This window comes from Equus quagga, chromosome 1, assembly GCF_021613505.1.
Source record: "Equus quagga isolate Etosha38 chromosome 1, UCLA_HA_Equagga_1.0, whole genome shotgun sequence".
NCBI classification, from domain to species: domain Eukaryota; kingdom Metazoa; phylum Chordata; class Mammalia; order Perissodactyla; family Equidae; genus Equus; species Equus quagga.
The window spans coordinates 157,743,564-157,760,230 of record NC_060267.1 but is presented as its reverse complement, the minus strand read 5'-3'; positions in this window follow the sequence as shown (position 1 = coordinate 157,760,230).

The window sequence follows — 16,667 nt, the reverse complement described above, 5'->3', positions numbered from 1 at the left end:
GTGGCCACTGACAAGTGGTGTAGGTCCACATCTGGGAACCGAATGCCAGCTGCTGAAGCAGAGTGCGCCAAACTTAACTGCTAGGCCACTGGGGCTGGCCCAAGACCTGCATGATTTTTGCTTTTTTGGAGTTTTTGAGAGTTTCTTTGTGTCCTGATACATATGTTTTGTAGATGTGCCTTGTGTGTTTGCACACAAATTTTTGACTGCAAAGTTCTCTTTTTAAGTTTTATGGTTATGTTATTTAAATCTGCCATATTATTAATTTTGTTTTATCTGCTTTGTATGTAGATTTCTGAGTGAGCTATATAAAAGGCTTTTTGTTGAATTGGTTTTGTTTTCCTTGTCTCCCTTACCTCTGTCTTGGAAGTTACATGTTCTACTTCAGTTCTTTTGGAGGTTATCTTTACATTGGAAACAATTAATTTAATTTAATTTTTTTAGAGATACAGCCCAGATGGTCCAGAACTAACTTTAGAGCCAGGTACCCTGACTCCAGGTACTCTGGATGACTGCAACAGCTGTAATTTAATTCCACAAAGCTGTGGCGAGCACCTATGTGCTAGACAGCCACTGTGGATATGGAAGATAAGATAGTTCCATGTCCACTGTATCACTATATCACTATAGTTCTTGCCAATGTGAGACTCGTAGTCCAGTGGGGAGGCTGACAAGTAAACAAATTATGACATTATGTGAAAGCTGATAACAGAGGCAAAGAGTGATGGGAGAGTATGAAGGGTGGATGTGTGGAAGTCTGTCACAATGGTGGTCCCAATGAGTCATCCCTCCCAGTCTTGTGTAGCCCCCTCCCCAAGAATCTGGGCTGGTTAACTAAACTGTGACTCATTTCTTACCAAAAGAGTGCAGCAAAAATGACCCTGTGACTTTTCTTTCATATTTTTAATCCCTTTGAAGTTTTGGGCTGCATTCTGAGGGAATTTTTGGCCTATTAATTGCTCCTGAGCTGAATCCATATTTTATTTTCATGTTTTTCCAAGATCTCTAATTGGTTCTTTTCCTAATACTTCTTTTAAAGTTTCTACCTGTTTGTTCCATTAGCTTTGTTTCCTTGGATATTAGTTCTATTTGTTGAATTTAGTAACTCTTTCTCCTGCTGTCGGCTTCCTGCAAATATTAGAACATTATTGCTTCTGTACTCATCTGGATATTTGTGATTTCCTGTTTTGTGTCATATTACCTCTAATGGAGAGGTAAGATGTGATGCTGGTACCCAATTATCTGATGGTTAGAGTCCATGTTACTTCTGGGTCTCCCCAGCTACCCCAGGCACTGTGTGGTCTTTTTCACCCAAGCATCCATCCTTCTGCTTCACTTTGCTTGGCAAAGGTGGTGGGAGATGGACCACCTGGCTGCCTTACCTGTTTAACCTCATCAGGCACGTGGTCAGTTGCCCTCATCCCTCCTTGCTGACCTTGTTTTGCCACTTCCAAGCTCTGGCCTTTCCTTGGGCAGCTTTCATCTTCACAGAAGCCCTCTCTCATGCATGAATTGTACTGGGATTTACTCCTTTGATCTGATTGCATCTGTTCTCTGTCTTTGTTCCTGAGATGTTTATATTTAAGAAAAATGACTTGGGATAAAAATATAACCTGGAATTGAGAGCTGGAATGACAGATAGGAAATTTTGATCATTTGAACTCAGAATTCAGACCTGTTAAGATCATTTTGAAATTTGGGTGTAATAGAAATAAATGTAGAACTTGGAATTTAGCTTTAAAAGAGCAATTACACCAGCATAGAATGGAGAAAACCCAGTTTGGTAGTAATTCGTATAAAAATTCTAGAGCATTTGGTTTGTTACAAGCATTAAAACATGTAATACAAGCCTGTGAACATGATTACTGAAAAAGGCAATGCAGGACATTATTAAGATGGTAAAGCAAGAGACCCCAGCCTCCGTCCCCTCACAAAGATCAACAATTAGATAGCTATCCGTGAACAAAAATAGCTCTGGGAAAGATCAGGAGTCCACTTAAGAAACTTCAGTGACACGGTGTAACAAAAACCTAAAAAAAACTGCACAAAAAGGCAAGGAAGAACAGCTTCATTTACCTGCCTTGTGCCATCCCCCAGGCTGGCACTGCTCAGTGCCTAGAGGGAGTTCCCCAGCTATAAAGAGTTCCTTTCCTGGGAGAGGGAGAGCAGAGTGAGTGCTCAGCTTCCCAGCCTTCCAGGGCACTGCACAAAGAACTCACTTTGGTTTCACCCCACCCAGAGACCAACAAAACTGAGATATCTAGAGATGTCTGGGAACAAGGAAGAAGATCAGGGCTACTGGTATGAGTCTTGCAGCTGGAACTTCTGTAGTTCCCAGTGGCCTGTTCGCATCACTGTCTCTGGCCACCACCACTGCCTGCTCTGGTCCTAGTCACTGGACCAGAAGTGCCAATGAGCACCTCAACAGCCCTAGCAGCCACTGCAGACTCCCTATAGCACTTGCCAAGGACCATGTAGTTTATGCTATGGATCCCAGCGGCCTGAGCTGATGAGACATCATGCCCCCCTGAATCTGGAGCCACCACACACCGCTACACTTGGCACCCTGTTCCACTAGATGATGGGTCATGGCACATTCCAGCATGCCCCCACCTGCAGGTGAATGTTTTTCCTTACTTTCTGGAAGAGGTGGTGACTTCTTCAAATGTGCAGACACCTATACAAGGCTACAGGGATCACAAAGAATCAGGGACACATGACACCACCAAAGGAACAGAGTAAAATTCCAATAACTGATCCCAAAGAAATGGAGATACATGCATTTCCTGATAAAAAATTAAAAATAATTGTTCCAAAGATGCTCAGAGAGCTACAAGAGAACACAGATAAACAATTTAATGAAATCAGGAAAACAATGCAAGAACAAAATGAGAAGTTCAACAAAATGATAGAAAACATAAAAAAGAGCCAAACGAAAGTTTTGAAACTGAAGAATACAATGACTGAATTGAAGAATTCAATAAAGAACATCAATATCAGACTAGACCAACTAGAAGAAAGAATCAGTGAGCTCCAAGACAGAACATTTGAAATTATCCGGTCAGAGCAAAAAAAAAAAAAAAAAAGAAAAGAAAGGAGGAAAGCCTATGGGACTTGTGGGACACCATTAAGAGAAATGATCTATGCATCACTGGAATCCCAGAAGGAGAAGAGAGGGAGACAGGGACAGAAAGCTTATTAAAGAAATAATCACTGAGAAGTAATGGGCCAGAGGCATGCAGGTGCACAACTGGGGGGAATAGCTATAGGGAAGCTCAGTGGTGCATAGCAGTGACTGGAGATAGTTCATGAAGCTAATCGATCACCCCATAATTTCAGTCTAAAACAATCTTCTCCGAGACACATTATACTAGAACTGTCTAAAATCAAAGACAAAGAGAATCTTAAAAGCAGCAAGAGAAAAAAAATTTCTCTCATACAAGGGAACTCCCATGAGGCTATCAGCAGATTTCTTAGCAGAGACCTTGCAGGCCAGGAGAGAGTGGGACAATATATTAAAACTGCTGAAAGAAAAAGACTGCCAACCAAGAATACTTTACCCAGGAAAGCTGTCTTCAGAAATGAAGATGAGATAAGGACTTTCCCAAACAAACGAAAGCTGAGGGAGTTCACCACTAAGCCTGCCTTGCAACAAATTCTAAAAGGAGTTCTTCAAGATGAAATGAAAGGATACTAATTAGTAACATGAAAACATATGAAAATATACAACATTTTTTGGGTACATGACACCAAAAGCACAGGCAACAAAAACAAAAATCAACCAGTGAGACTACATTAGACTAAAAAGTTTCTGCATGAGAAAAGATAAAGTCAACAAAATGAAAAGGCAAGCTGTGGAATGGGAGAAAATATTTGCAAGCCATTTATCTGATAAGGGGTTAATATCCAAAATATATAAAGAACTCATATAACTCAACAGCAAAAACCCCAAACAATCCAAGTAAAAAAATGGGCAGAGGACTTGAATAGACATTTCTCCAGAGAAGGCATACAAATGGCCAACAGATACATGAAAATGTGGTCAACATCACTAATCATCAGAGAAATGCAAATCAAAACCACAGTGAGATATCAACCCACACCTGTTAGAATGGCTATTATAAAAAAGACAAGAAATAAGTGTTGGCAAGAATATGGAGAAAAGGGAACCCTTGTGCACTGTTGGTGGGAATGTAAATTGGGGTAGCCACTATGGAAGACAGTATGGAGGTTCCTCAAAAATTCAAAATAGAATTACTATATTATCCAGCAATCCCACTTCTAGGTATATATCCAAGGGAAACGAACTTACTGTCTTGAAGAGATATGTGCACTCCCATGTTCATTGCAGCTATATTAACAATAGCCACAACATGGAAACGATCTAAATGTCCATCGATGGATGAATGGATAGGACGAATAATTGGAAGCTGAGAAGGACTTCCTGTCTAGAACTATCAACAAGGTCCAATGTGAGGTTGAAAGTGATGCTAACTCTTTCCAAGTATAAGGAGAGCTGCAAAAAATTGGGCATAAAAGCCACTCCAGGGCTTACTAAGGGATAGCTGACTTGGAAATGCTACCACCAAGTGCAAGGTTCTAGGTGCTAAGTGACCTGGAAGGGCACAGGGGACTCGTTTTTAGAATCACAGGTTGTCAGCCTTGCAGGGAGTGCTGTGGCTCTTCCTATCCTTTCTCATGGTTGCTCTCTTCCCTTCCCAAGCCAGGTGAAGATGCAACTCCAAGTGATTTGAATTCAGGAATTGGAGGCATCAGCAAGAATAGATGCCTGGCATCCTATCCCTCATATGGAATACTGCTAAGGCAATAGCTTAGGGTTTGGTGGCAGCATCTGGGCTCTGGGCAAAGGAGAACTGGAGAGAGATGACCGTGTAGCTTGAAGCAGCTTGCTGGTATCCAGGGCAAGAGGAGTGCCTGCTGGGCAGTGGGACTCCAGCAGGAAGGTGCTGTGGAGGCACTGTCAGGGGTGAGGGCTGAAAGGGGCTCCGAAGGAGGCGGAGCTAGGGCCACATCTCCCATCAGGAGCCCTGAGGTGCAGAGGCCCTCCACTACACCTGGAGGAGGTGCTTCTTGAGACATGGAGCATCAGTTATAAGAGATGATTTTCTCTTTCTTCATCCTCCCCATCCCAGCACATAGACAGGAGACAAAGGTGCTCCAGAAGCTGACCATACCACCTTCTACTCTGCCACTCAGGATCAAGCCTGACCTGGGGGGAGAAGAGATACCATTTATGTTGGAGTTTAAAAAGGCATTTATGTTGGAGTTTAAAAATGGAATTTTAATAGAAGCTACAAGATCTACCTGAGATGTTGTGATGGGAAAGAGTGATGCAGCATAACACAATTAGGGAGAGTATTTGGAAAAAAAGAAAACTGTTTCATCTTTGCACTTTACTTGGTTCACACTATTCAATGAACTGGTTATACTTTTCTCCCACTTGTCTCTATCTTGCTTTGGTTTGTAAGCTCCTGGAGGGCAAGGCTTTGTAACCTTCGTGCCTCCTACATAGTAAGTGTTCAATAAATGGATAAATAAATGAGTGCATGAATGAAAGCAGCAACGTCACTAAGGGGAGTGAGCCATCTTATATAATGAATTATTTTAGATGCTGATATACTAAAACTCTTATTCAGGGATGAATTGTTGGTCTGGGTTCAATAAAAGGAGAGAAACCATGCAACAATTTGAACAGAGAAAGTTTAATATAAAGAATTATTAACTATAACAGAGGATTGTGTAATGAGTAATTAGCTGTACAAAGGAAAGAGATCTCTAAAACATATAGGACTACTGTAGATATATGGAGCAGCCACCACCCTTAGGAAGAGCCCACCTCTCCAGGGCTGAGCTCCAGACCTTGCTGGAGAAGGTGTGGCCATGGCTCGCTGAACAGTGGAATGGTTGCTATGGGGCCTCGCTGTTGGAACTTGCTGGATATCTGCCCTCTAGGTACCAGGGAAACCTGTTCATGGGGAGATGTCTCACTGAAGGCACACAGCTACAAAACTGGCTGGAGGAGTTCCAGGGGACTCTGATTGCTGAGTGCTGCGGATAGTCACACACCGTAGGAGTTAGTCTCTGGGGAAGTCATTTGTGCTGCACGAGCCACGTGCTGGAGCCGCACAAGATAGCAACCAGAACCAGGAAACAAAACTCCTTTCTCCTGCCATCTCTCCAGTGCCCTCGGCTGACAAAACTTAGCATTTGGCCAACAGGCAAAGGAAAAATATTTGAAGGGCTCAGATTCATCTTCATAGAGCAGGCAGGGGAGAGTGAATTTGTATCTGAGAGGCAATAAATTGATAAAAAGTACAGAGGGAATTTATATGTATAAATTGTACAGGCTTGCCTTCTGAAGAATTTTATGCACATAAGTTTACTTTTTTTTTTGGCAGTTGAGATAATCCACTGTACTTTTTTTGCAATTTCTGTACTTCCTAATTTCCTGAATTCTAGAGGCAAATTTTCCTTACCTTCATTCCTCCAGCCCCTCCAATGTTTTTGTAAGCTCCTAATCTCCAGTATTAAATCCTTTCCTGTTTAAAATACCTGGAGTGATTTCTATTTTCCTGGACAAAATCATGACTGACAAATGCATAACTTTACTTTTGTTTATTACTTAGGACCATAGCCATAAACGTACATTGTTGGGCAGTAATAAGTTCTGCAGTCGGGTTTTAAATTTTACATCTTTCCCTCAAGGTCAGGCTATCAGCCATCTCTTTTCCTGCCTTGAAAAACACTTCCCATCCTCTTCCTGTGAACCAGAGAAGCAGGACAGTTCACTGAGCTCTTTTGAAACATTTTATAGTTTCCAAAGCACTTCGACATACGTTGTCTCAGTTGATCCTCAAAACAGCCCTGTGACAGAGGCGGGAAGGCAATAATTCATGTGTCCATCCGTCTGTCTGTTTAATAAATACTTATTGAGTACTATGGATGTACCAATTCTTTTCTATTGAAATTACAGAAGTAAAATGTAAAGTTCTTGGCCTCCAGGAATGTATAGTCTAAGAGGAAGCTAGCTAGATAAGTATGACATAGTAAGTGGCGAGCTGTATTCTGGAAGCCTATAGAACAAAGCGACTACTTTTGTTTCTTCAACTACAAACGAACATTTGTAATAGAACGGAAGGTCTGTATTTTGGTGCTATCTTAATTTGTCCCGTGGGTGTTCTTAGGCCCCTCAAGTAAATTTTCAGCAGTGTTCACAGAGCCTGACTTAGGCAAAGTTGAGCTTAGAGGAAATTGAGCTTTATTTGGAAAGCTTTTGGGTTGGTTGGAGAAAAAGGCAGGAGACCTGATCTCATGTAACTCTCACAGTCACCCTGTGATCTTGGCATTGTGACTCCCATTTTATAGTTGAATAAACTGAGGCTCCAGAGAGGTGAAATTTGCTCATTTGGCACACAACTAGGACTACGTGGCAGGGCCTGGATTAGAACTTGGTCTTTCTACAAGCTTTGAAGACATGTTCTTTGATGCCGCAGTATCCCTTAGATGCTACAAAGCTTTTTTTTTGTTTTGAAAGGGAAACTTTGAAACTTAGTTTAGACAAATAAGTGACTTTGGCTTTCTGGTCTTACTTTTTGGTCTCATGTTGTTTTTCTTTTCCTTATTTCTGTCATGGTTGCCTGCCCTTGGCTTTTCATCTATCTAAACCAAGATGGAGGAGGAGAGGCTCTCCCAGTCTTCAGATTTGACTCAGTTGAGCTGAGGTGCTTCTTTGTCAGCCTGGCTTGATGACCTGCTAACTACCTTTCCACCTACGATCCTCTCCACTGCAGAATCTAAGAAATTCTACACTTGCCTTGAAATATATGTATCTAGAAATGCATGGAGATGTTTGCTAGGAGTGTGAAAAGGAGTTGGGCGTTAATTAGTTGTTGCTGGATTGGGAGAAGAGGAAAACACTTGAGAACAGAATAAGCTGTTGTTGATCTAGTGGAACAGAGAAAGTGGTTATACTTTCTGAACTAGGCGTTTTCCTTGGTGTCAAGTAGATACTCAATGCATTCCTTTTCCAAAAAATTGCTAAGGAAAGACAAGAACCCTCCCTTTTGCCCACTGCTCACTGAATATAAAGTCTGCAGAGTGGAATTTTGCCTAATCAGCCTTGCTTTCTAAGCTTTCATACAATCAGTAATGTTGGCTTCTTCTGAGGCCTCATTTTAATCTTCGTGGGTTTCTGAAAACTGAAGCTTTGCCCAGACTGAGACAAGCGACTCTATCCTTTCAAACGTTAATTTATCTCTTATTTTGGGTTGACTGTTTCCAAACATAGATCACTTTCTGTACTACTTGTCCTCATATAAGAGTTTCTAATTCTCTCATAGAGGGTTTTACATGAAAATGTCCATATGTCATAGTTTTAGAAAAAAATATTTTGAGCAGTGAGATGAGAGTGGGTTATATCCAAATCCTGTTGCAGTCTGAGAATTCCAGTTTTAAAATATAACTGTTAGAGGCAGTATATCAGAGTGGCTAAAACTGAGGGCTCTGTTGTCAAGTAGACTTGAGTTTGAATCTCATTTTTGTTAATTATTATTTTTTGCTGAGGAAGATTCACCCTGAGCTAACATCTATCGCCAATCTTCCTCTTTTTTTGCTTGAGGAGGATTCACCCTGAGCTAACATCTGTGTCAGTCTTCCTCTATTTTATATGTGGGTCACTGTCATAGCATGGCTGATGAGTAGTGTAGGTCTGTGCTCAGGATCTAGACCTGTGAACCTGGGCCACCAAAGCCGAGTGCACTGAACTTAACCACTAGGCCACAGGGCTGGCCCCTTAATTATTTTTTTTATTAATCTTTACTAATGTACTTTTCCTCTCTGAGACTCAATTTCATTATCTGAAAGATGAGTGTAACTGCATCTCCTGTTGATCTTGTTGATCCACGTTTTACCATGAGGCAAAAAATATTTTACAAATTAGGTGGCTTTGAGCACCTTTTCCCACTCCCTATGAAAGTATCCTTGGCTAGTTCCTGTTTGTATTTCTAGGTCGACTCTTCGTTCTTCTCCTCCTTGCTCTGTGCTGTGAGGCTGACCTTGAAGGACTTTAAGATCTTGGGGCCTTGGTTGGGTTCAGCCAATGTGATGCATCCCGAGATTTGCAGGGTGGAGGGGTGTGAGGGAAGGGTATTTTTCTGCCCTTCTCTCTGGATTCTGATGACTGCTTTCTTCCCTGGCCCTTTAGGGGTGGAAAAGATAAATGTCCCCAGCTAATCGAGGCTACTTAAACTTTGTTGGTTTCCCTTCAACCTACCTCAATCTTTGTAAATACTGCCTTTATGAAACTCTTCCCAATTATCCCATTTGAGGTGCTATTAGTTTCTTGCTAACTGATACAAGGCTCCCTCTGTGTGGTTCCTTAAGGACCCCTGGGAGTACATTCTCGATTCCAGATGTCACCCATGCTTCGTGTTGCTTGCTCAGTGAGCCAGTTTTGGTTGCTGTTGCTGCCACCAGGTGTTGCTGTAGAAGGAGGCAGCTACTGGCCTTGAGCCTTCCTTCTAGTTTACTCCCTGATGATCTGGGATGAATTGTATCCAATACATCTCTGGTGCCTGCTGATCTAGAGCCTGGTGTGATCCCAGGCCTTGCCTGTGGTGTAGTCACCTCCAATATGGGCCTTCAGCTATGGGAGGGAGAATATGAATGCCTGGGGACAAGGCTAACAGTAGGCATTCTACCTGCCGTGGTCTTTGACCCTTGGATGTCAAGTGCTCATCAATGATGCAGACTTGATCCCATTGTAGTTACTCGGCTAGTGGAGTTCTCTTTTTCTTTTCTCTCTCACACACAACCACTTCCCCCAGTGTGTGCCTGTAGGGCCAGGGTGACTTTATAGCAAATGGCCTTTCCAGTTCTAATACATACGTTGTGTGGAACCAGTCCAATCTCTACCAGGAATTCTTTACATGTTCCATGGAGTCCATGGATGGAACTGTGATTTGGTACAATTGGTTCCCTTTATTTTATGCATTTTAAAACATAATTCTAAGAAGGTGTTCTTAGCATTCACAAGACTTCCAAAAGGGGCCATGTCACAAAAAAGTTAACCTGCTGTCCAGCAGGCTGCATGCCCATCTGATAAGCAAGCCATCTTTCTGGGGATGTGACATGGGCATATTGATACTCACTTTGCAGGATGGTTCAATGAGATGATAGATGGAAAGTACTCAGTTTCTGCTTGCTTGCTATGACCAGGTACTGTGCTATTATCATCTAGTATCATCAAAATCACAAATACTTTAGGTTCCCTGCTTTATTCAAAGCAATAATCACCTTCAAATGTCAGAAAATGAGAAATAAGATCTTCCTTCTTTTCCAATTTTCCCAAACTTTTTTTCCCCCCACTGATATATACTAGCTAGGGCGTTCCTCTGCTTCCAGGCGTGGGATTCCATTGAGGTTGTCTCTCCTCTCCTTTCTGAATCCCAGCAGACAATCTGCAACCTCCATCCTTGCCCTGCCTTCCTAGACTCAAGTGTATATTTGCCAGAAACCAAAGTAATAAGACACCTGCCCTAGTGGGTGTGCATTTAATCTTGCTGTCATTCATTAGTGTTTGCTTTGTCCTAGCCACTGTACTTGTCTGACATGAAATGCCTGATCTAGGTTTCATTATTGCGCTATTTTATCCATTTGAATTAAGCTGCCACACACAGTACTATATTTCTGGTTTGTTACTTCAAGCCAGAATGATATTCTAAAATGTTGATGAAATATACTTAGAAGAAAATTAATCAGTAGCTTAGGAGAGATAATGATTAGTTAATAAAAGAAGGAGGTAAAGGAGGGCGGAGGAAATTGATTTCATCCCCCAGTTAGATAAGGGATAGAAACAACACATTTTGAACCTTGAGTAAGTTCATTTTTGTTTGGTTAGAATTTTTAATGTTGTTTTTATAGTAATTATTTTGTTGAGTTTAATTTCCTAGAAGTTAAAGTGTGGATTGAATGATGTGTTACGAATCAAGAAAACGGAAACTGAGTATTGTTTGGCCAGTTGATACTTAAGAAGCTGATTTGTGTTGTTTTAAACCTTGTCTAAGGCACATTTATACAATTGAATAGGATACCTGTGGGGATTGATGGAAAATATTTACAAAGTGTTTTGTGCTTAGAGCAAAGCCTTTTTATTGGTGGAGGGATTAACATTAATGTTCCTTTGTGTAAGACTTTAGTTTGGACCCAGGACCTTAGTATTGACCTCAGAATTTGTCATGCTAGACTCTGTGGTAGTTTTTACATTAGGAGTATTGGGATTACTAAGCTTTTAACAAACTAGGCAGCATCCAGAGATGAGGGAGGAACTCTTGGCCCTTTGAAATTTTCCCCAGGAATCTTGGGCGGCACCCAGTCCACCCATTCTTTACCACTCAAAGCATTTCCAGCCGGCAGTACCAGTTTTAGTGCTTTACTGTGAGCTCCAAAGAATAGTGACCCATGTGTGGACTTTGGAATTAACACACTTGGGTTCATATGCTCATTCTGCCATTTACTAGCTGTGTGATCCTAAGAGGTTTACTTAACCTCTTTGAGCCTGGGTTTACTCATTTGTAATAAGGGGATAATAATGGCAACCTTGAAGCCTTTTTTAAGATTTAAAATTAATGAAAGTCAAGCTTCTTGTATGATCCCTGGCACAGAGTCAGCACTAAATATATGGTAGAAGTTGTTAGGATTATCTTTATCTTTTATTTCTCTATGATTTTTTTCAACATTTAAATGTTGTGTCTTTAAAAGGAACAAGCACTGTAAGGACCAGATCTAGTACACATTTGGCACAGCATGAATAATTGTTGAGTTAGGTTGGATGAGTCTGTTCCACTGTTAGGTGATCCCCAACATCTCGTCTAATGTCAGCTTGTAAGAGGCTATGACTTAATTGCCCCTTGTGGTTAAGTGGTGTTGCTTCTGGGAGGATGGTGTTTTGTGTTCAGTCGTCTGTGGATGAAGATCTGTCTCCAGGTATCTAGGCGAGAGGAGGTAGGGCAGCCACGGACAGGATGGGGTTGTCCTTCAGGAGAGAGGCTCATCCTGGACAGTCTGCACTGTGGTTTCCGATGCTGTTCCTCTGAGCATGACCAGAGGAGGCTGCTGGGAGAGGCCATGGAAGGTATCCTGGAGGCTCTTCTGCCTCTGATCAGGGAATGGGGTTCACAAAGGGAAGGAAGTCTTGAATTGAGTGTCTGTTATGAAATAATGATTTGAAATTAAAAAGAATGAAAACACTTATTGTTGGTGAGGATGTGAAGAAATAGGGTCTTTCATACCCTGTAGATCGAAATGTGCGTCATGACAGTGTTTTCTGGAGCCCATTTCTCATCAATGAGTACATCCCTCTTGGCCCAGCAAGTCTACCTTTAGGAATTTATCCCAAGCAAGTATTTAAACAAGTGCAGAAACAAAAAATATTTATGGATATATACACCCCCCCCCCCACATATATATGTTTAAAATAATAAAAGAGTGGAAACAAGCTAAATTTCTAACACGTGAAGATTAGTCAGTAAATTATGGTTTGCTCATATAACAGGATACTGGGCAACCATTTAAGTGTTATTGTACATCTGTATTTATTGACATGTAAAGAAGTTAATACTATAGTTTAGCAGTTACAAATATTCAGCCATGTACTCAGGAAGGTGAAAATATATAAGAACTTTTTTTTAATAACTCAGATTTGAGCTCCTGTCTCATCAAACTTTGGACAATTCAGCCAGATTTTTTTTCTCAAACACTGAAGTGTTTTCTCAGCCATTTCAAATTTAAAGGTGGTAGGTTCTTCTTCTTTTTTTTAGATTTTAAAAAATTGTGGTGAAATATATATAATATAAAATTGACCACTTTAACAATTTTTAAGTCTACAATTCAGTGTCATTAAGTACATTCCCAATATTGTGCAGCCATCACCACTATCCATTTCCAGAGCCTATTCATCACCTCAAACAGAAGCTCTGTGCCCATTGAACAATAATTCCCCATCCTCCCCCCAGTCCCCAGCCCCTGGTAACCTTTATTCTATTTTCTATCTCTATGTCGTCGACTATTCTAGGTACCTCATATAAGTGGAATCATACAGTATTTGCCCTTTTGTGTCTGGCTGATTTCACTCAGCATGATGTAAAGGAGGTAAATTCTGAATTCCATCCCTTCCCTTCCTGGTCCCTTTCTCCCCAGAGTTGCATCTGCATATTGGATGCTTATGTATAGTTGTGACCTTTGGGGAAGACATTTGGTCAGTGGCAATTTTCTTTCTTCTCCATCCGTGGACTTGTGAAACTAGAAAACAAGAACATATTGTTCAAGAATACCTAGGTAGTAAAAGTGGGAGGAAAAGCACAGACATGATTAATATGGAATTTTGAGTGGTAACCCTAGTCCACAGACCCTAATCGGAGGAGGGATGGGAGCAGAAAGGAGGGGCATTGAGTCAGGGCGGGACACGTAGAGTGTTATTAATATTTTACTTCTTAATCTGGATTTTGGGTTCACAGGGGTTCATTTTATTATTAATTTTTGCAGAAGCCAGGCTGCAGGGAGTTGAGGAATGAGCATGGAAACTGTGATCCTAAACCACTTTTTCAAGAGAATCAAATCGGTGGCTGAGGGCCCAAGATCAAGGGAAGGCTGTTTTGTGATGGAGGGGGATTATCTCAAGTCTGGAAAGAAAGCATTGGCAATAGAGCCTACAGATAAGAGTGGAGGGGAGTAACCTAAGGAATGGGATCTGGCATGCTGCTGGAGGGCAGGACTGTTGGTAAGCGGTGGAGACGTTTGTAGGGTGTGGAGATGCTGTTTTTAAAGCTATAAAGATTCAGAGGGAATCCATTGCAAATCCCAAGCACAGAAATTCTTCTTTTTATGTAGCAGAATTTATCAAATTTTTCCTAATATTTAGCAAATTTTGTATCTTATTTAAGAAATCTTTCCATATCTGAGGTCATAAATTGATTTTTCTGTATTGTCTTCTGTATGTTTTATAGTTTTGCTTTTATCACTTAAGTCGTTGGTTGAACTAGAACTGATTTTTGTGTATAGCATGAGGTAGTGACCCGATTTCATTTTCTTTATTTGCATTTATTTCCAGCAGCATTTGTTAAAATAATTCATCCTTTCTCCATTGACCTGCATGGGTCTATTTCTATTCTCCCTTCTGCTCCACTGGTCTGTTGGTTGAACCTGTTTCATGAAGGATAAAGGCAATACACATTTTATATTATGTTGACTTTAGTAATATAAATTTCCTATTGTACTTCTTTCTGGAAGAGTTTGTGTAAGATTTCAATGATCTGTTCCTTGAAATGTAAAAGAATTTGTCAAAAAAGTTTTTTGGGCTTGATGTGGTCTTCACAGGAAGTTTTTAAAAAATAAATTTATAGGAGATCTTCTAGGCTTCCCAGCTCTTGTTGAGTTAGTTTTGGTAAATTTTGTTTTATTTTAGTAATGTAGTCATCTCAATTTTCAAATTTATTGGCATAAAATTGTTTATAATATCCTCTTATCTGTTTAATTTCTGCGGTATCTGTAGTTACGTGTTTTGTTTCATTCTTGACATTATTTATCTGTGCCTTCTTTTTTCTTAGCTAGGCTGGATGGATGTTTATGTATTTATGTTATGTATTTTTTTCAAAGAACTGATTTTTAGTTTTGTTGATTCTCTCTCTCTCTATATGAATGAAAGTGAAAAAAATTACATATGTTATATATGTATATATTCCACTTTTCCTCATTCCATTTTCCCTCTCTGTTTGGATGTCCTATATTTTATATGTATTATTTTGATGCTTATCATTTATATTTTAACATGCCTATTTAACAAAGTCTAAAGTTTATACATATTTTTGCCTTCCTTCCTCACAATACATTGACCATAGAGTATTATAATTCTGATCATCCTCTCTCATTTTGTATGTTACTGTTTTTCAGTATTTTAGTTGTATCCTGCCTTCCCTCCCATTATTAATTTTATTATTGTTTTAAACAGTTAATATTTATTTAGATTTCCTCATGTATTTACTTATATCTTTGACCACGATTTTTCTTGAATCTCAGATCTTTCATCAGGGATATTTTTCCTTTGGCCTGAAGTACATCCTTTAGAATTTTCTTTATCAAAGGTCTATTGATAATAAACTTACTCAGTTTTTGACTTTAGTTCTCTCAAGAAATTGACTTTAATTCTCCCCTGTTCTTGAAAGAAGTTTTTTTGGGTATAAAAATCCAAAATGACGGTTATTTTCTTTATGTACATTAAAGATATTGTTTCACTGGAAGTCTTTTGGCTTTCATTTTTGCTTCTGTGAATTCAAGTATAATTGCCATTCCTATGTAGATGATCTTTTTTCTCCCTTTTTATGATCTTTTCTTTTTCTTTGGTGTTCTGAAGCTTCACTGATTTGTCTCAGTGAGAATTTCTAAAAAAAACCCATCTTGATGTGATGAATGCTGTCTTTTGCCAATTCTGGAAAATTCTCACCCATGGTTTCCTTTCATAGTGCCTCCTCTCCATTCTCTCTATTATTTCCTCCTGGAACTTCAATGGGATACAAGTTGGACCCTCTTATATTATTCTCCATGCCTTCAAACCTCTATTTTCTATTTCTATCTCTTTGTCTCTCTTGTATGCATTCTAGCTCATATTTTCAAAGTTGTCTTTTTTCTTAAACACATAAAACATTGTTGCTTTTCATTTTGTAATGTACAGTTCCAATAGCTGAAGTCTTTGTGGGATTGGCCACATGATCTGTTGTTTTTCCTGGTGCGTAGTTTCTCTGTGTTTTGTACTTTTGTACCGTGAGCTGTGCATTGTCCTTGGAACTTTATCTGTGAGAATTTTTTGAGACCTAGGATGACGATATTACTCCATTGAGGGTTTGCATCTGCTACTGCCATTTGCCTTGGCATATTGCTAACCCAGGCCTAGCTTTAAATTAAATTCTGTACTTAAGGGGTGTGTGTGTGCGTGTATCATGTAGTTAGTGTGAATTTGGACCACAAACCTATGTGGGAGCTGGTCTGTGGTAGTGAATTCTAAAAATTAAAAAATCTTTTTTTCCCTTCAGCCAGTGCTAAGGATGAAACAGACAAGTTTACTTTATTCTCTTTATTTCTCATTTACCTTTTACTTCAGGGTGTGGTTAGGCTCTTCACCTTGGGTGGCCCTAGAGTTTTCCTCTCTTGTCTGCATCCTTATAGCCTTGAGTACCAAGGCTCCCCTTACATCTAGGCCATTGCTTCAGTTCAAATGTTTGTTACCTTTTTCGGGCACTACTATCATAGCTACTTTGTTTCTTGCTCTCCCAGTCTTTCTCCCTCACTCTCATTTTTATGCTGCCGTCAGAGTGATCTTTCTAAAAAATAAAGTGGACAATATGATTATCATACAGACAGAAGAAACATTTGGCATGCAAGGAACTTCACCAACTGTGTATAGATTGCAACTGGAGCCTCACCTCACCCACAGCAAAATCTCCAGCCACTTCCCCTCCCTGTGTATTCTACCCATCATTCTTGAATAATCTTTAGCATCTTCTTGTCTTTGAGCATGCTGCAATCCCATCTAGGACACCTCTGAACCTCATGATTGGAACTAGGGTGAGGCAAGTGTGGCGTCTAGGGTGCAGAATGTA